The sequence below is a fragment of the Rhinoderma darwinii genome, chromosome 1 (genome assembly GCF_050947455.1).
Source record: "Rhinoderma darwinii isolate aRhiDar2 chromosome 1, aRhiDar2.hap1, whole genome shotgun sequence".
Taxonomy (NCBI): domain Eukaryota; kingdom Metazoa; phylum Chordata; class Amphibia; order Anura; family Rhinodermatidae; genus Rhinoderma; species Rhinoderma darwinii.
This window is the reverse complement of record NC_134687.1, coordinates 579,082,336-579,103,825: the sequence shown is the minus strand read 5'-3', so window position 1 is coordinate 579,103,825 and position 21,490 is coordinate 579,082,336. Positions and strand designations below refer to the sequence as shown.

The following is a 21,490-nucleotide window of genomic DNA, read 5'->3' as shown; positions in this document are numbered from 1 at the left end:
GCACAATACGTCGGCAAACCCATTCAAATGAATGGGCAGATGTTTGCCGACGTATTGTAGCCCTATTTTCAGACGTAAAAAGAGGCATAATATGCCTCGTTTACGTCTGAAAATAGGTCGTGTGAACCCAGCCTAAGGGCATGACCACACGTGGCGGATTTTCACTGAAATTCCGCTGCGGACACTCCGCAGCGTTAATCCGCAGCGGAGCCGTTTGTCCATTGACTTACACTTTAATTTAGCAGTGTTCGTTTAGACGAGGCGTAAAATTCCGCTGCGGAGCATAGGCTGCGGAGCGGAATTTGGTGTCCGCAGCATGCTCTGTCTGTTGCGGAGCAGTGGCGGACTCATGGCGGAATTTCTCCATTGACTTCAATGGAGATTCAAAGTTCCGCAATGAAGTCCGCAGCTGTCATGCACATGTCATGTGTGCTGCGGATACGTCTTGCTTTTTTAACTTGACATTTCTTCATTCTGGCTGGACCTATGTATTTCTAGGTCTACAGCCAGACTGAGGAAGTCAATGGGGCTCCCGTAATGACGGGAGCGTTGCTAGGAGACGTCAGTAAATAGTCACTGTCCAGGGTGCTGAAAGAGTTAAGCGATCGGCAGTAACTGTTTCTGCACCCGGGACAGTGACTACCGATCCCAATATACATGTATCTGTAAAAAAAAAAGAAGTTCGTACTTACCGAGAACTCCCTGCTTCTGTCTCCAGTCCGGCCTCCCAGGATGACGTTTGAGTCTAAGTGACGGCTGCAGCCAATCACAGGCCAAGCACAGGCTGCAGCGGTCACATGGACTGGCGCGTCATCCAGGGAGGTCGGGCTGGATGCCGAAAGAGGGACGCGTCACCAAGACAACGGCCGGTAAGTATGAAATTCTTTTACTTTCACTAGGGAAAGTGCTGTCCCTTCTCTCTATCCTGCACTGATAGGGAGAAGGGAAGCACTTTTCCCGCAGTCCGCAGCAGCTAGTCCGCATCAATTTTCTGCACATTTTGTGCAGATCCGCAGCCGTAATCCGCAACCCGGATTAGGTGCGGCATTGATGCGGACAGTTGCGGAGGAAATCCGCCACGTGTGGTCATGCCCTAAGGCCTCATGCACACGACCGTGCTCGTAATTACAGCTCGTAATTACGAGCACGGCCGAGCACGGCCGGCCACAGGCAGCCGGCCATTTTTCAGAGCCGTGCTCCCATTATAAAGTATAGTAGCACGGCCCGTAAAATAAAAAAATAGAACATGTTCTATCTTTTTAACGGCACGGGCACCTTCCCGTGAGAAAACGGGAAGGTACCCGTGGCTAACAGAAGTCTATGGGCCCGCAATAACGGGTGTTTTTACGGTCGTGTGCATGAGGCCTTACTCTCATGACCCTGGTTCATGACATAACTGTTAGGGGAGATTCACACGAGCGTTGCGTTTTTGCGCGCGCAAACAACGCGGCGTTTTGCGAGCGCAAAAACCATTTGACAGCTGCGTGTGTCATGCGTGTCTGATGCGCGGCTGCGTGATTTTCGCGCAGCCGCCATCATAGAGATGAGGCTTGTCGACGCCCGTCACTGTCCAAGGTGCTGAAAGAGCTAACTCTTTCAGCACCCTCGACAGTGAATGCCGAACACAACAGCGAAAAACCTGTAAAAAAAAAAGATAAAGTTCCTACTTACCGAGAACTTCCCGGCCGTTGCCTTGGTGACGCGTCCTTGGTGACGCGCCTCTCTTGACATCGGGCCCCACCTCCCTGGATGACGCGGCAGTCCAAGTGACCGCTGCAGCCTGTGATTGGCTGCAGCCTGTGCTTGGCCTGTGATTGGCTGGAGCTGTCACTTGAACTGAAGTGTCATCCCGGGAGGTCGGACTGCAGGAAGGAGACAGGAGTAATCGGTAAGTTAGAACTTCGTTTTTTTTTACAGGTTCATGTATTTTGGGATCGCAAGTCACTGTCCATGGTGCTGAAACAGTTTAACTCTTTCAGCACCATGCACAGTGAATCTCTCCCGACGTCGCGTACCGATAATTTTTTTGCCGGGATCGGCCAAAACGAGTTTGGCCGAACCCGGTGAAGTTCGGTACGCTTGTCCGGCTTCGCTCATCGCAAAGACACTCCGTTTGGATGTTCGGAAACAGAAAAGCACGTGGTGCTTTTCGGTTTTCATTCATCCTTTTCACTGCTGTTGCGCGAATCACGCTCGTCCCACGGAAGTGCTTCCGTGTGGTGCGCGTGATTTTCACGCACCCATTGACTTCAATGGGTGCGTGATGCGCGAAATACGCAGAGTTATTGAACCTGTCGCGCTTTTTGCGCAGCAGACAAACGCTGCGCAAAAAGCACGGACTGTCTGTACTGCCCCATAGACTTGTATTGGTCCATGCGTGCCGCGTGAAAACCACGCGGCCCGCACGGACCGAATACACGCTCGTGTGAATCCCCCCTTAAATGGATACCACTAAAGTCTATGGGTATAGCTGGGTTTACATGCTACGATTATGTGAAGATTCGGAATTTGGTCGTATTATTATGATGATTGTGCTTGATTTTGCAAATAATGTTTGCACAGTGATTTTTTTATACAGTGAAAAAAAAACCTTTATGACACTGATTACAATTTGTCATTCATTCTAAGGCCCTGTTCAAACAGAGTTTTTTTGCAGGCAGAAAATTCTGGCTGGAAAAATCAGCTACGGTTTTTTTGAAGTGGTTTAGCACCACACGCGTTTTTTGCCGCGATTTTTGGCACGTTTTTTTTTAGGCTTGTTTTTTAGCCATCTCTTCAACAGAAAGATGGAATAAGCACGAGTGTTTTTTGCAGAAAAACGCGTCAAAAATCACGGCAAAACAACGCGACAAAAAACGCCTCTCCCATGGATTTCAATGGGGTTTTTGAGGCGGAAAACACCTCAAGATAGGGCATGTCACTTAATTTTCCCGTGAGCGTTTTTTTTTTTGCTCCAGGAAAAAAAACGCCTCCACCTCCTATTGAAATCAATGGGAGTCAATTTTGGCCGTTTTTTGCCGTGGTTTTTGCCGGGCCTTAGGCTGGGTTCACACAGAGTTTTTTTGCAGGCAGAAAATCTGCCTCAAAATTCCGTTTGTAATTTTGAGGCAGATTTTGCTCTGCCTGCCTTTTCGCTGCATTTTTCAATTTGCCATTGAGCGTCACATGCAAAAAACACAGCAAAATACGCTTCTTTTGCATCCTATTGATGTCAATGGGGGGTCAGAAGCGTAAACGCCCGAAGATAGGGCATGTCCCTTCTTTTTCCCGCGAGCCGGGAAAAAAAACGCCTCCACCTCCCATTGAAATCAATGGGAGGCATCTTCGGCCGTTTTATGGTGCGTTTTCCGACACAGTTTCCGCGTCAAAAAACTCTGTGTGAACTGGCCCTTAGGGTTGGGAAATAAACAATTTTGTTCACAAGCAATGTGTGCTATCACAAATTATAACATGTCAGATTCATTTAGGTCCATATGGCAACAATAGTTGTCAATTAATAAGTCACTACAGGCCATTAAATAGTAAGGATATGTTGACACTGGCTATTTTCAGTCGTTTTTGGGCTGTAAACGTCCCGAAAAACGGCTGAAAAATCGGGAGCAGAACGCCTACAAACATCTGCCCATTGATTTAAATGGGAAATACGGTGTTCTGTTTCCCTTGAAAACAGCTCCGTATTTTCAGCAGTTTTTTGTTAAGCGTGTGAACATAGCCTAACAATGATCAACAGAAAAATCGCAATCCTAAGTGCTCATACACATGACAAAGACATAAGCACGAACCCTGCATGGCAGCACAGAGTGTTCACCACGGGTCTATATCAGGGACTGTAGGTCCTCCTGCATGTTGTCCCAAGCAATGGTTTTGGGGAGAATAAGGGTATGTTCGCACACTAAGCAAAAAACGTCTGAAAATCAGGAGCTGTTTTCCCTTGATTTCCAGAAGTTTTTTAAGCAAACTCGCATTTTTTGTGTGTTTTTATGGCTCCAAAAACGACTTCGCAGCCGTTTTTTCTAACTCTGTAATAGGCTATGTGATGCTGCATGCCACATAAAATCAGAGACACATGGCTAAAGAGTATGGGCTCATATAAAGCTATGGGTGTCATACAACATGGATCCATAATACGGCCGTTTGCATGAGGCCTTAAATATGCAACAGGTCAATCACCTCTCATTGCTAAGCAGAATGTCTAACACTAAACTCATTTCGGTATTTAAAAATGGAAAATAGTTAGACTAAGGGCTTATTTAGATGAACGTGTAATACGTCCGTGCAACGCGCGTGATTTTCACGCGCCTCACACGGACCTGTGTTGGTCTATGGGGCCGTGCAGACTGTCCGTGAGTTTCACGCATCATGTGTCCGCTGCGTAAGGCCGGATTCACACGAGCGTGTGCGTTTTGCGCGCCCAAAAAACGCGCCGTTTTGCTCACGCAAAATGCACTTAACAGCTCCGCGTGTCGTCACCATATGATGCGCGGCTGCGTGATTTTTGCGCAGCCGCCATTATTATGACACTCTGTTTGCATGTTTGTAAACAGAAAAGCACGTGGTGCTTTTCTGTTTTCATTCATACTTTTCACTGCTGTTGCGCGAATCACGTGTGTCCCACGGAAGTGCTTCCGTGTGGTGTGCGTGATTTTCACGCACCCATTGACTTCAATGAGTGCGTGATGCGCGATATACGCACAAAGAACGGACATGTCGTGAGTTTTACGCAGCGGACACACACTGCGTGAAAATCACGGACTGTCTGAACTGACCCATTGACTCACATAGGTCCGTGCGAGGCGCATGAAAATCACGCGCGTTGCACGGACGTATGTCACGTTCGTCTGAATAAGCCCTAAAACTCACGACGTCCTATATTTGTGTGTTGTTCGTGCATCACGCACCCATTGAAGTCAATGGGTGTGTGAAAATCACGCGCAGCACACGGAAGCACTTCCGTGTGACGCGCGTCATTCGCGCAACAGCAGTAAAAACTATGAATGAAAACAGAAAAGCACCACGTGCTACAAACATACAAACAGAGTGTCATAATGATGGCGGCTGCGCGAAAATCACGCAGCCACGCATCATATGCTGATGACACACGGAGCTGTTAAGTACCTTTTGCGCGCGCAAAATGCAGCGTTTTGTGCGCGCGCAAATGCACACGCTCGTGTAAATCCTTTCTAAATGCCCCCAAAATAAGACGGAGGTTGCCACAGATGTGCCCCATTACTGCCTCAGTCACAGATGTGCCCCCATAAGTGTCTGACCCATAGATGCATACAATCTGTCAATTGACACAAATTGATATCTGTCATTTTCCAATGGGCTGCAGGTAAGGGCTTGTCCACACATTGCAGAATTGCTGCATATTTTCAGTTCGGAATTGTGGACGGAAAATACATAGCAGAATACAGTAGCAGCAAAGTGGGTGAGATTTAACAAATCGAATCCACACGCTGCGTAAAAATTCCGACTAGAAATTGACCTGCGGTGCGTATTTTTCGGACTGCAGTATGTTAATTCCTGCTGCGCAAAGTCGACTGAATTGATGTCTCCATCTCCCAACATTGAAAAAAATGCAGCAAAATACGCACCATTTTCTGCAGTCAAAACCACAGGAAATGGTGGGCTTTTTCTGCAGCGGAAAGTCTCCTACTTTCAACGGAATTGCTGCAGAAATTTTCCTGTTACGTGTGGACAAGCCCTATATCTGCAGAATTATAATAAACCAGTGATGTATCACTAAAAAGAAAAAGTTAAATAACAAATGTAGCTCAGATAATATATACAGTGGAAGCAGGACGGAGTTTGGAAGTAGCGAAGCTGAGTTTGTCATTTGGTACAATCTGTCAATTGGAAAACTCTACAGGTAAAGCTGCTGAGTAATCTAGTTTGTGTGTGTACACACACACACACACACACACACACACACTGTACAGATTGCAGTTGTTTTTTAATGAAATATATATCACTCGACTTTTGCTCTCATCATGAAGGTAGATGAAAGTTATCAGATGCCCGGGGAGGGTTACAGCCAAGAACAGAGTGCACCCATCATACAGACATGGTGTTAACCTGACCCAGCGTCAGTCCCTGCTGCACTGACACACATGATGCTGGTCCAGCAGACGCCAAAATGTATTATATAGTTGCACAGAGGCGTTTTACCAATCCGTAGATTAACGGAACAATGAAGACTGATATCTAACACATAGTGAAATGTCTGTATTAACCATTTATACTAAATACTCAAACTACAGATGCTATTAGTAATAATAATAGCATGCCAAACATATTCTCATCAAGATAACCCCTATGTATATGCTCTATTAGGGCATATTGAGATCAGGGAGACAGGTCCCCTGCTCGGTACCCCCCTCAATTGGCCAGAAAAGCACTAACAAAGCGCCAAACCACGTGAATGGGCATGTAATGCTCTGCAGAGGGAGGTATGGCTGGGCACAGCTTTTGGGTTTCTAAAGCTGGACCCACAAACATTAGCTGAATGCTTTACTGGCCTAAAATCCAAAATTTCACAAGTACAACACCTTGTATCATCGTCTTGTATAAAGTTTCCCAATCTTCTAGCCATTTATTTATTAGTTATGTCTCCTTCTGGGAAAGATTATTGACCACCAATATGTCCTCTATTAAAGTTCTCACAGAATTTCTCATCCAACTTTTGTAAATGGCGATTGTATCTAGTTACGCAGTAGTATGGAAGACAAAGGATTTCTAGACAAATTTACCAATCCGATAACTGCGGTGGGAGCTGTATTGGTTGCCATTTTGGTTATCGCCCTAATTTCCTTATAAGAACAACCCTATTATAGGATGTCATACAGGTCTTACGCTGCTCGGGACTCCTCTCTATTAGTCAGAGCAATAAGCCGCTAACAAAGAGTAGCTATTGCTCTGGCAGAGCCGGACAGTTCATGTATTAGATAATCTTCCATTCAAATGAATGGTCCGTATTTAGTACCAGACATACTGCATGGGAAATATATGTATGGCGGCAGGTTGTGTGCACAGATTGCCTAGTGTGATTGACTATGTACACTTTTGGAATGATTTTTGTTTAATTAAATCTGTGTGTTGTGTTTTTAAGCAATGTTTAAATTGACTTTTACTAAAGAAGTTTTTGACTTTTTACGATACAGCTTCTATGTATCTTGTGTACATAGAAGCTGCATCGTTCTCTCTCTGGTGAATCCGTCAGTTCTGCTAAACTGATGGCTCGAATGAAAGCGGGTACTGCGTGTCTCTGACACACAGGATCCACCTGATATTGATTATATCTAAGTTATGAATTTGTGATTGTTATTAGCTGGATCCTGTATGTCAGAGACATGCACTACCCGCTCTCAGTCGCGCAGTCAGATCAGCGAAACTGACGGAAACCTGAAGAAGCTGTATCATAAAGAGCAAAACTTTTTTTTTAACAAAAGTCAATTTGAAAATTGCTTAAAAACACAAACACATAGCGCATTTATGCGGCCAAAAAATGATTGTTTGTCAGCAGCACATCTTCCCGTGTAAACAGGGGATGGGCTGCTGACAGGGTGCAAATGTATGGGGACGAACATTGATCCATGTAAATGGAGGAATTGGGTGCTGATCGACATGTAATTATAAGAGATTTGCCCGTGTAAAAGGGACCTTACTTAATGGTAAACGCTGCAATATTCAGAAGAGGCTTTTCACAATTGTGTGTGGATGGATTTTGATCAGATTTTACAAGAGACGTAATATACATCCAACATTAAGCTATTTATTTTCTATTTATTCCATGGTTATTTTCTTTCTTTATCAAGTTTGTGATGGAAACAGATAAAAAAAAACAAGCAACCCAAAAAAACAAAAACCCACTTGTATATTATTATAAAATCGATATTTGTATCTTTCTTTCTGGACTGAATATAGCAGCACCGAACATTGCACTATTTGACAATAAATGCAATTGGAAGGCAATATAAGTAATATAAGTAACATCTGGTTCAGTAAAATAAAAAAAATAAACAGAAATATAATCAAGATATGTAAAAGCCGTATAAATATGAACAGGCCAGAAAATAGTCAACAAATAAAATAATATCTTTAGAATTTGCAGCATAAAAACAACCCTGATTTATGTTCTCCCCGTGTTTGCGTGGGTTTAGTTGGGGTCTTCGGTTTCCTCCCACATTCTAATAACATACTGATAGGTCAAGTAACTTCCAATGAAATTTTCCCTAATATATATGTATGGTAATTGGATGTGAGTAAATAGATTCTGCATACTGCGCTGTACACTATGCTGGTGCTATATACATAATATATAAATAAATATACATTTGATACTTGATAAATATATGGCATTCAATCCAGAGATACAATGTAACAAATAACAGAACATGGAGAAAAGTTTGCTGACTACTTGGAGACTATGGGCACTGATGCCTGCATGCCCAGCACACATCCATACGTCTCCTGATACCAATAAGGAAAGTTTTGCAGGTTCGAGAATCTAGATCCAAAGTTGACAACATATAATAATACAATGCAGCAAGGCAGAGCAGCCCCCTATATACACACTCCACATAACATCCCACCAGCAGCAAAGCCAACACTACACACAGAAGAATCAGCGCAAGTCCCTGTGCCAATCTACCAGCATGCCCCTATGCCAACACTCCCCGACCCCATCATGCCCCTTGAGCCAACATACCATGTATACAGCAGGACTGCTGGAGCTGACTTATTGGCTGCGATAGAAACCAGTACATTTGCAGGGAAGATCTGCTCTGATCAACAAGCTCCTCTCCCCCTGGTGTCAGCTGTCAGGTGGGACGTCTCCCTACAGCTGGGGCTCCACTGCAGACTCTCAGGCTGGGACTGGCAGAGATCAGATCCAGGTCACTGTAGTCATGTGGGCTCTGGGGATCAGGGTGAGACTACAAGGCTCAGATCCTTCTTGCCAGCGCTGGCTGCTGCCCTGTACTAGTGGGGAAGCTGGAGCCTGGTGCGTGTCACTTTACTGGGAACTTCCATGCTCCCTCTAGAGGTAAGTATTAGGTACTACACCCTGGAAGACAGGCGCACAGACTGTATCATCATAAAGCTCTTGACGTTTACCAATGGATTTATGAGCATTAAGATGACTTAGAACTTATAATATCCAAAGAGAAAAGTACAAACTACAGAAATTTGTATTCTTAAAATGATTATACGGATAAAACAATATGTATTGTATATGACTTCATTCAGACGAACGTGTTTTTGCATTCGCAATTCATCCGCAAAAATGTGCGTGAATTGCGCACCCATTCATTTCTATGGGCCCATGCACACGACCGTGGTTTCCTTGGTCCGTGCATTGGCCAGGAGCCCGGACCGGAAAAAGATAGGACAAGTCATTATACAGGGCGCATTTGAGGTCCGGGCTCATTGAAAACAATGTGTGCACGGTCCGTGATTTGCGGACGGCCCGCGGATGGCACTCCTTCGGATTCCGAATGATATGATTTTGTAATAGCCTGGAATGCAGGCTGGAGTTTTTATACGGCTCATGGACGTCTCTGATGACTTCAATGGACTTTCAAAGGGATTATACAATTTTATATAAATATGGCTGTAGTTGTTTTTTAGCAGGTAGGCGAGTGACCCAAAGGGGTAGCGAGGCTTACCTTCACCTAGGGCAAAGATTCAGTACTTGTCCTAACCCTGTATCTATGGTTGCCACCAGACGACCACTGACCCAGCTGGTATTTACACTAGAAAGCAGGTAAAAATACAAATATTTTTACCTATAGTAGCAAGTGCCAGTGTTTTTACATGATAAGGCCTCATACACACGACCATAATGGTTTTACTGTCCGCAAATACGGATCCGACGGATCTGTAGCCATCCGCAATTGCAAAAGCACCCATAGACTTCGCCCATAGAAGCGCCCATAGACCCCCCCCTTCCTATCAGCGCCCTTCATTGTTTGGGTATGTTCACACGGCAGCGTCCGTTACGGCTGAAATTACGGCGCTGTTTTCAGGAGAAAACAGCTCCGTAATTTCAGGCGTAATGGCATGTTGAGGCGCTTTTTCGCTGCGTCAATTACGGACGTAAATGGAGCTGTTTTTCCATGGAGTCAATGGAAAACGGCTCCATTTACGTCTGAAGAAGTGACAGGTACTTCTTTGACGCGGGCATCTATTTACGCCCCGCGTTTTGACAGCGGGGCGTAAAAAAAATGACCGTCGGAACGGAACATCGTAAGACCCATTCAAATGAATGGGCAGATGTTTGCCGACGCTATCGAGCCGCATTTTCGGACGTAAATCGAGGCGGAAAATGGCCGAATTACATCCGTAAATATGCCGTGTGAACATACCCTTTGAGGCAAAGCGGCGTACATTTGGTAATGTCTGTGCCTGGTATTGCAGCTCAGTCCCATTCACTTGAGCTGCAGTACCAGTCACAGCCGCTACAAAATGTATGGTGCTGTGCCTGGTAAATAATGAAGTGGACGCAGCATTGACTGGAGCATCGCAGCCCCTTCACTCAGATGGTCGTGGAAGTCGCACCCCCAATAAACTGTTATTGATGGCATAACCTAAGCATAGGCCATCAATATCCAAGTTCCAAAAAAAACCTTTACAGGAGCTGAAGATGTACTCCTGCATAACTAGGCAGATGCCGACCCTAGGAAAGCTGGGTTACATCTGAGGGTGCTGTAAAGGCAGCCATATTGTTTGTCATCCAACATTCTAGGTCACAGATATACTTGAGAACAACTTGATTTATGATTTTTGGAGAATATGCTTTTTAACATTTAAATATAGCTGAGAGTAGTGAAAAATCAGGTTCAAACTTGACAGAAACATGAAACCATACGGCCTCTATAAACATCACTTATTCTCCGAATCTGAAGATAAACTGCTGACATGTCAAAGTGAATCCAAAGAAAACAGCCACCAGGGGTGCACAGATCAAGGGGACATTTTAGTATAGCAAAGAGTAAGGGCCTGACCTTGCTTAATGGTAAGCCAGACTTTACAAGATCTCCTCACATTTTAAGACAATGGAATATTTATGTGTCCTTCAAATAAACACAAAATGGACATTTCAGAAAAAGTTTTAATGGATTTCCTTTTCTCTTTTTTTAGATCTTCAGAAAACTTTTTTTGAATTACTTGTCATCTTTGAGACATGAGTTCAGTATTAGTCAACGTAAAAAAATGTAAGTCTACCCAAAGTTTGCAAGAAAAGGATTATTTTTAACTTGTTGTTATTGTTCCCCAATGCAAAATCTGTACCCTCACCTACCATGTGCCATATATAATACTGGTGTCTTCTTATGTAGCAATGGGGCTTTTGGGCCCTCTTAGGCAGAAGGGCCTGGTAGTGACTGCTACCTCTGCACCCCCTATAGCTACCCCAGACTTATTCACATATGGGGAAACTTAAAGAGGCTCTGTCACCAGATTTTGCAACCCCTATCTGCTATTGCAGCAGATCGGCGCTGAATGTAGATTACAGTAACGTTTTTATTTTTAAAAAACGAGCATTTTTGGCCAAGTTATGGCCATTTTTGTATTTATGCAAATTAGGCTTGCAAAAGTCCAACTGGGCGTGTATTATGTGTGTACATCGGGGCGTGTTTACTTCTTTTACTAGCTGGGCTTTCTGATGAGAAGTATCATCCACTTCTCTTCAGAACGCCCAGCTTCTGGCAGTGCAGACACAGCCGTGTTCTCGAGAGATCACGCTGTGACGTCACTTCCCCAGGTCCTGCATCGTGTCGGACGAGCGAGGACACATCGGCACCAGAGGCTACAGATGATTCTGCAGCAGCATCGGCGTTTGCAGGTAAGTCGATGTAGCTACTTACCTGCAAACGCTGATGCTGCTGCAGAATCAACTGTAGCCTCTGGTACCGATGTGTCCTCGCTCGTCCGACACGATGCAGGACCTAGGGAAGTGACGTCACAGATCTGCACTGCCAGAAGCTGGGCGTTGTGAAGAGAAGTGGATGATACTTCTCATCAGAACGCCCAGCTAGTAAAAGTAGTAAACACGCCCCGATGTACGCACATAATACACGCCCAGTTGTACTTTTACTTTTCAACACGCCCAGTTGTACTTTTGCAAGCCTCATTTGCATAAATACAAAAATGGTCATAACTTGGCCAAAAATGCTCGTTTTTTTAAAATAAAAACGTTACTGTAATCTACATTGCAGCGCCTATCTGCTGCAATAGGAGATAAGGGTTGCAAAATCTGGTGACAGAGCCTCTTTAAGCACTAGTGATAAGGTTTTTAAAAAAGTGAAAATTACTTTTTTTTTAAATAAAGAAAGACTTACTTTCAATTTTATTCCCCCCCAAAAAATAAGAAATAATTTGTGATTTCAACAATAAGAAAATATGTCGAAATAAACAATGACCAAATATTTAAAATTCACCTAAGAATTTAGTCTTACAAGACCTGATTCTTAGAACATGGACCATGGACGGGTGCCCTCCTGCTCCGATTTAGTCCAATTTCGTATAACGTATTATTAGTATTCGTCATGATTTTTTTATAGCATTATTATTACTATTATTGTTATTATTTCCGTGTAACATTTTTCATTGAAAGCAGTGGGAAAAAAACTAACTATGAAATGGCAGCGCATAAAAGAAAAAGAAAAACGACCTGAATTCACATACGGAGGAGCTTAGGCCTGTGTTTCGTGGCATTTTTCTGCAATGTTTTGGTTTCTAAATAGCAGAGGTCACAGTGTTTTTGTTTTTTTTTGTCTCCGGTATCTTCTTTTCTGGAATGCGGCATACTCTAGGTGTGTCTGCACCTAAGGCCGGATTCACATGAACGTTGCGAACCTCGGACGTGAAAAATGACAGTTTTTACGTCCGAGGTGCATCCGTGCTGTAAGCTGTATGTATTTTATGGAGGGAAGCGTGAAGCGCAAAAAAATAGGACATGTCCTATTTTCTCACGGACCCTTCACACGCTCCGTTGAAACAACGGCCATGTGAATGAATTAAATAGGTCCGTGTGACGGTCGTTGTTTCAAGGGCCATCACATGGACGTGTTACACGTTCGTTGGAATTAGGTTCAGACGAGCGTAAAACTCATCCGTGTGCTGTGAGTGAAAATCACGCACAGCACACTGACCAATTGATTTCAATGGGGCCATTCACACATACAGGAGTTTTCACGCAGCGTGTTTTTCGCCGCGTGAAACTCACTGCATGTCCTATATTGGTGCGTTTTTTACGCAGCTAGGCGCCTATTGAAGTCATTGGGTGCGTGAAAACCACACAGCACATGGATGCACTGCTGTGCGTGATTTGCGCATCAATTCCATTGAAAAAAAAAAAGACGTGCTTTGCGAGTGTGTGAAAAACACATGCCACACGCGAAGCACAGATGCAATAATGCAACGCACATGGACCAGATTTACGTGCGTATTTTACACGCGTAAATCTGTCACGCTCAGGGGAATGTAGCCTAAAGCTGCCTGTGTGACTTGTGTTGCAGCTTGCAGTGCAGTTTTTTCATGGCATTTCATGTCCTAGGGCTGTTTTTTTTTAGCCAAAGCAAGGCATGGATCAAAAAAGTAAGGAGATGTATAAAGGCCTGAACACACGTTGCAGAATTTTTCCCGTCTTTCCGTCCATATTTCCGGGTGGAAAATATGCCGCAGAAGGCTTAAAAACTCTCATCCGCATGCCTCCAGAAATGTTCAAATTTGCAGAATGCTCATTCTGTTCTGGATTTTCACCTCGGATTTTACCTTTCTCAATGTAGATCTGCACATTTTACGCAACAAATCTGGCAAGTGTGTAGGTACCCGTAGGCTGGAGTCACACACAACATGTACTTTTTTTCTTCAGTCTTCAGTAAAATATGAGAGAGCCTACACACACAGCGTTTTGTTTTGTGGTATTTTTTTTAGGTTAGATGTTTTTGTTTCTTTTTTTAACTTGCAGCATTCTCTGGATATGGAATTTTTCTGGCATTTTTTCCAAAGTCTTTCTTTTGGACTTCAAAAACGCCAGGAAAAATTGACAAAATGTCACTAAATAAAAAATGCCACCAAAAGAAACGGTGGCGGAATACTGGGGACAAACAGTGTCTACATTGAGCTACATATGTGTGGGACTAAATCGCTACAAACCAACCTTGTTAATATTCTCTGGCATCTTAAAAACTTCCCTACGTACCTATACTCAATTAATGCATCTTGTAGTGTATGGCTCCATTTCACGTCCACAACGTCACAGACATGCCATGTCACATCTGAACAAATTCCTCTTTCATTCCTGGAGGATCACATTCCCTCTTTATACCTCTCACTTTGGCGATCTATAGGATTACTTTCGATTAAAGACTTACGGATGTAGCCATCTTTATATGGACTCTGATAAATTGCTGCAGCTTGATATCACACAATAAAAGCCATTGAAAAGTCATTGAAAAAACTCAAGTTAAAGTTTATTACCACTGTGTATTAAGAGTCAAGATAAAGGTGGCTACATCTGTATTTGATCGACATGATGCTCTTCATTTCCAGCACCTCACAAACCATTTCCAACTTCTACATAAAGAATTCTATACATTTTTACAGATTAGAGATTTCCTCCAATGCACAATTCCTTCTTCCAATTATATTGCTAAAGAGGTTTTGCGCCACTTTACGTCTCCGTCTCGGAAACGTAAAGGTATCTCTTCCAATTACAATATTTTGGGAGACAAGCATAGTTTAATTAAAAATGCCCCATTAAATGGGGAAAAGACTTAAACCTGACCTTTTCTAGGTCAATGTTTTTACATATCTCGATTGTAAGTACATACATTGTTTATTCTTGTTTTATGATTTATTGTCACATTTGCTTTGTACAGTTCTCTCCTTTTATTGTGAATCTTTTTTCAATAAAAATCTTTGATTTAGAAAAATAAATAAAAATGCTTGAAACCCACGGCGGTCTTTAAGTGCATCTTAAAGGGAACCTGTCAACAGCATTTCACCTATTAAACCAGCAATACCTGGTGGAAGTGGGTGAAAAATCATTTTAATATAACCTAGAATTATCTTCTAAGTAGGCTCTGTACCTTTTAGTGTTCAGTTTTTTAGCGTTCCTGCACTGTATGCTAATGAGCATAAGAGTCATATCTTCGTTAGAAAAAAGTAATATTTTCTTTCCTCAATCCTTTCCGAGTTAACTCCGCCTCCTTTTTGATTGACAGCTCCTCACATCCTCCCAGCACACACGAAATCCTGCACTTGCGCATCGATGTCCTGTTCTGGTGTGTGTGTACAATGAGACACCATAGCAGCGCATGCGCAGTAACTAGATTTGAAGCCCGGACGAAGCAGGGAATGATATCGAACCTGACATGACGAGCGCATGCGCGCTATCTCAGACGAGATTTCAGCATTCAAGACGGGCCTGTTTTCGGTGGTGGGCGGGCTTAAGAAGAGGAACGAACGAGACTGCAGCATTATTACCAAAAAAGGCGCAAAATGTTTGCAGACCGTTATTTATCGTTGGAGGAGGAGTTTAGGAGAGGGGATAATGGCAATGAACTGTAGAGTAGAGTTCAATAGGTGAAATGCTGGTGACCGGTTCCCTTTAAAATGCTTAACTAAAATTTTGTGTGTAAAGAAGGCCTTAGGCAATTTAAACTGCATCAAAGAATTCTTCTAAAAACGCGTATTTCATTTGGTTCAGGTATAAAAAGTGCCGACCTTAAGTTTACAGTAACTAGCGTGTGGGTGTATTCGTGCAAATAGGAGATGCTTTCAATCTCTTGAGTATAGCGTATGTAATTTGGTGTCATATTGTACGAGCTTTTTTTCTGCCGTTTTTAACGTTCCAAAGAGAAGCCTATGGGAAAAAAATGCCTGAAAAAACACCATATGCAGAATATCAAAACCTATACAGAGAAACACGACCATACAATTGTACCTATAAGCAGGGCCGATTCCAGCTTTTTTGCAGGCTGAGGTGAAAATTGAAATGTCCCCCACCCCCCAGGCTGTTCTACATCACTAGCAGCTTCACAAAAAAAATAAAAAATCATACCACCCATTTGTAATGGCAGGAAGGAGGTGAAGGGAAAGTGAGCCCTAATCTACCCACCGCCCTGTCCCTGCCTACTTGCAACGACCCGCCCTAGGCGACGAGGTACAACTGGGCGGCGGTCCCTACGCTGGCTAAGTGCACAGGAAGACAAACAGGGAACACGCAAGGGAAGGGGCAGTAGCCACGGAACGCCACGAGGAAACGGGACGGCGAACGAACAGTCAGGACCAGGACGAAGTGAGTACACCCGAGCGAGCACGGAGACAGAAGCAAGCCAGGGCAAGCAAGCAGGTCAAGCAGAACTGCAGCAAGGCAGAAGCACGGCAGAAGCAGGCTGGAGCAAGCAGCAGTGGGGCCAGGAATCCAAAAGAATTACAAGCACTGAGGGAGAGCACAGGGCAGGTAATAAAGGGCAGGGGGCGGAGCTAACTCCGAGAGACCAGGCTGCGATAGGCTCTCCCACTCCTGAGCCTGCCACCCTGGTTGGTGGGAGATGGTGTCAGTCGAACAGGTCTGGCCTCAGGTGTGGATTGATTAATCCCAGGAGTATAGCTAGATGAAGTACCTGGCAGATCCCTAACAGTACTCCCCCTTTTATGAGGGGCCACCGGACCCTTACTAAGGGGACCCGGTTTAGTGGGGAAGAGGAGGTGGAACCTCCTGATCAATACCCCAGCGTGAACATCACGGGCAGGTACCCAAGTCCTCTCCTCCGGCCCGTATCCTCTCCAATGGACCAGGTACTGGAGGGAGCCCTGGACCATCCTACTGTCCATAATCTTGGCCACCTCGAATTCCACCCCCTCAGGGGTGAGAACGGGAACAGGAGGTATCCTCGAGGGGGACCAGGACGGGGAGCAGCGTTTAAGGAGGGAGGCATGGAAGACGTCATGTATGCGAAAGGATGGGGGGAGCTCCAGACGGAAGGATACAGGGTTGAGGACTTCAATGATCTTATAAGGTCCAATAAATCGGGGAGCAAACTTCCTGGACGGGACCTTAAGGCGCAAGTTCCTGGACGACAACCAGACCAAATCCCCGACGACAAACCGGGGGTTAGCAGAACGTCTACTATCCGCCTGAATCTTTTGTGCGCTCTGGGACGCCTCTAGGTTCTTCTGAACCTGGGCCCAGACAGTGCACAGTTCCCGATGAACCTCCTCTACCTCAGGATTATTGGAACAACCAGGGGAGACGGAGGAGAACCTTGGGTTAAACCCGAAATTACAGAAAAACGGGGAGACCCCTGACGAGTTACTGACCCGGTTATTCAGGGAAAATTCAGCAAGGGGAAGGAATGAGACCCAATCGAATTGACAGTCAGAGATGAAACACCTTAAATATTGTTCCAGGGATTGGTTGGTCCTTTCCGTTTGGCCATTAGTTTCGGGATGGAAGGCGGAGGAGAAGGACAGATCAATCTCCAACTTTTTACAAAAAGCTCTCCAAAATAAGGAAACAAATTGTACCCCTCTGTCAGAAACGATATTGACTGGGGCCCCATGGAGACGCAGGATGTGTTTCACAAACAAAGAAGCTGACGTCTTGGCGTTAGGTAGCTTCTTAAGGGGCACAAAGTGGCACATCTTGCTGAAGCGGTCGACTACCACCCACACCACCGACTTGCCCTGAGATGGAGGCAAATCGGTGATAAAATCCATGGAGATATGGGTCCAAGGTCTCTGGGGAATGGGCAAGGAACGTAGTAGGCCCGCAGGTCGGGACCTAGGGGTTTTGGACCTAGCGCAAACCTCACAAGCGGCGACGTAAGCCCTAACATCTTTAGGCAACCCAGGCCACCAATAGTTTCTGGTAATGAGGTGTTTGGTGCCCAAGATGCCAGGATGACCAGATAGAACGGAGTCATGGTTTTCCCTGAGTACCCTCAGCCGGTATTGCAGGGGAACAAACAGTTTGTCCCCAGGGACGTTCCCGGGAGCTGCACCCTGATCAGCCGCGATATCAGAAGCTAAATCAGAATCCGTGGCAGAGACGATTATACCAGGGGGTAAAATACAAGCGGGATCCTTCTCGGAAGGAGGATTGGCCATGAAACTACGTGACAGAGCATCAGCCTTAATATTTTTGGACCCAGCCCTATAGGTAACCAAGAAATTAAATCTGGTAAAGAATAGTGCCCACCGAGCTTGTCTAGGATTAAGCCTCCGGGCCGATTCTAGGAAAACCAGATTCTTGTGATCCGTAAGGACCGTTACCTGGTGTCTGGCCCCCTCCAGGAAGTGCCGCCACTCCTCAAAAGCCCATTTAATGGCTAGAAGTTCGCGGTTGCCAATATCATAGTTACTCTCCGTGGGCGAAAACTTCCTAGAGAAGTAAGCACAGGGGCGGAGATGGGTGAGGGAGCTGGTACCCTGGGACAAGACGGCCCCCACTCCCACCTCGGAAGCGTCAACCTCCACAATAAATTGCTCCTCTTGGTTGGGCTGAATCAGCACGGGGGCCGAGATAAAGCACTTCTTGAGAGTCTCAAAGGCCTGGACGGCCTCAGGGGGCCAATGGAGGACATCGGCACCCTTGCGGGTAAGGTCCGTAAGAGGCTTAGCGACGACCGAGAAGTTGGCAATAAATCTCCTGTAATAGTTGGCGAACCCTAAAAAACACTGTAACGCCTTAAGGGAGGCAGGTTGGACCCATTCCGCCACAGCTTGAACCTTGGCAGGGTCCATGCGGAATTCATGAGGAGTGAGGATTTGCCCTAAAAATGGTATCTCCTGTACCCCAAAGACACATTTTTCAGTCTTAGCAAACAGATTATTCTCCCGAAGGACCTGGAGCACCTTCCTGACATGCTCCACGTGGGAGGACCAGTCCTTGGAAAACACCAGTATGTCATCAAGGTACACAACAAGAAAATTACCCAGGTACTCTCTCAGGATTTCATTAATAAAATTCTGGAAGACAGCAGGGGCATTACACAACCCAAAGGGCATGACCAGGTATTCGAAATGACCCTCGGGTGTGTTGAACGCAGTTTTCCACTCATCCCCCTCTTTGATGCGGATAAGGTTATATGCCCCCCGTAGATCGAACTTAGAAAACCATTGGGCTCCCTGAACCTGATTAAAAAGATCCGGAATCAAAGGAAGTGGGTACTGGTTCCTTACGGTGACCTTATTCAGGTTACGATAATCAATGCACGGCCTAAGACCACCATCCTTCTTCCCCACGAAGAAGAAGCCAGCACCTACAGGAGAAGTCGAGGGGCGAATGAAACCCTTGGCCAGGCATTCTTGGATATACACCCTCATCGCTTCACGTTCAGGACATGAAAGATTAAATATCCTACCCTTAGGAAGCTTGGCACCAGGCACCAAATCGATGGCGCAATCGTAATCTCTATGGGGGGGCAACACCTCGGAGGCCTCCTTAGAAAACACATCGGCGAAGTCCTGAACAAACTCAGGAAGTGTGTTTACCTCCTCCCGGGGAGAAATAGAGTTAACAGAAAGACATGACATAAGACATTCATTACCCCATTTGGTGAGATCCCCAGTATTCCAATCAAATGTGGGATTATGCAACTGCAACCAGGGAAGGCCTAAAACCAGATCAGACGATAATCCCTGCATCACCAGTACAGAGCACTGCTCCAAATGCATGGAGCCAACCAGGAGTTCAAAAACAGGAGTATGCTGAGTAAAATAACCATTAGCAAGGGGGGTTGAGTCGATTCCTACTACAGGGATAGGATAAGGTAAATCAATACAAGGCATCTTTAGAGACATAGCAAATTCCACAGACATGATATTAGCAGATGAGCCAGAATCCACGAAAGGACTGCCCGTGGCAGACCGGCCAGCAAACGAGACCTGAAAGGGAAGCAAAATTTTATTGCGTTTCACATTAACGGGAAATACCTGTGCGCCCAAGTGACCTCCCCGATGATCACTTAGGCGCGGAAGTTTTCCGGCTTCTTATTCTTGCGCCTGGGACAGGTGTTCAGTAGATGCTTGTCGTCCCCACAGTAGAAGCAGAGACCATTCATTCTGCGAAACTCCCTACGTTGTCGAGGGGACATGGAGGCCCCGAGTTGCATAGGTACCTCCGAGTCCTCCGTGGAGGGGCGAGGAGACGGGACCTCGGGGGGAATCGCAGAAAAGTCAGAGGGGAGCACACTGAAGCGTTCTAGCTGACGTTCCCTGAGACGTCGGTCAAGTCGTACTGCTAGGGCCATAACCTGGTCAAGGGAGTCAGGCGAGGGGTAGCTAACCAGCAGATCCTTCAGGGCGTCAGATAATCCTAACCTAAACTGGCACCTTAGGGCCGGATCGTTCCACTGAGAAGCTACGCACCACTTCCTAAAATCAGAACAGTATTCCTCAACCGGTCTCCTACCCTGACGTAAGGTCACCAGCTGACTCTCGGCTAAAGCAGTCCTGTCAGTCTCGTCGTAAATGAGTCCGAGGGCAGAGAAAAAACGATCAACAGAGGAAAGTTCAGGGGCGTCAGGAGCCAAGGAGAAGGCCCACTCTTGGGGCCCTTCCTGGAGTCGGGATATGATGATACCCACCCGCTGGTTCTCGGAACCTGAGGAGTGGGGCTTTAGGAGGAAATACAGTCTGCAACTCTCCCGGAAGGAGAGAAACGTCTTACGGTCCCCTGAAAACCGGTCAGGTAACTTGAGGTCGGGTTCTAGAGGTGAGGTGAGGGGTACTACTAAAGCAGCGTCACCCTGATTGACCCTTTGGGCCAGGGCCTGGACCTGCAGGGAGAGGCCCTGCATCTGCTGGGTCAGGGTCTCAAGGGGGTCCATGATAGCGTCAGCGTAGGAGAAATGGTAGACTAGGTAAGGGCTTGTAATTATGTAATGGCAGGAAGGAGGTGAAGGGAAAGTGAGCCCTAATCTACCCACCGCCCTGTCCCTGCCTACTTGCAACGACCCGCCCTAGGCGACGAGGTACAACTGGGCGGCGGTCCCTACGCTGGCTAAGTGCACAGGAAGACAAACAGGGAACACGCAAGGGAAGGGGCAGTAGCCACGGAACGCCACGAGGAAACGGGACGGCGAACGAACAGTCAGGACCAGGACGAAGTGAGTACACCCGAGCGAGCACGGAGACAGAAGCAAGCCAGGGCAAGCAAGCAGGTCAAGCAGAACTGCAGCAAGGCAGAAGCACGGCAGAAGCAGGCTGGAGCAAGCAGCAGTGGGGGCAGGAATCCAAAAGAATTACAAGCACTGAGGGAGAGCACAGGGCAGGTAATAAAGGGCAGGGGGCGGAGCTAACTCCGAGAGACCAGGCCGCGATAGGCTCTCCCACTCCTGAGCCTGCCACCCTGGTTGGTGGGAGATGGTGTCAGTCGAACAGGTCTGGCCTCAGGTGTGGATTGATTAATCCCAGGAGTATAGCTAGATGAAGTACCTGGCAGATCCCTAACACCATTATCTCGCTTCAGATCATACAG

The 21,490-nt window shown here is 45.8% G+C and overlaps 1 protein-coding gene and 1 long non-coding RNA gene across 2 annotated transcripts in view; one reads left to right on the top strand and one right to left on the bottom strand.

Moving 5' to 3' along the window:
• The window catches only part of GHR (growth hormone receptor), a 378,351-nt gene extending 369,333 nt beyond the window's left edge, over nucleotides 1-9,018 (bottom strand). Inside the window, exon 1 of the mRNA XM_075839462.1 lies at nucleotides 8,708-9,018. The gene's annotated coding sequence lies outside the window, so the exon portion shown is untranslated. The remainder of the gene's footprint in view (nucleotides 1-8,707) is intronic.
• The window catches only part of LOC142661848 (uncharacterized), an 80,698-nt gene continuing 67,970 nt past the window's right edge, over nucleotides 8,763-21,490 (top strand). Inside the window, exons 1-2 of the long non-coding RNA XR_012850828.1 lie at nucleotides 8,763-9,043; nucleotides 11,140-11,213. This is a non-coding gene — a long non-coding RNA (uncharacterized LOC142661848). The remainder of the gene's footprint in view (nucleotides 9,044-11,139; nucleotides 11,214-21,490) is intronic.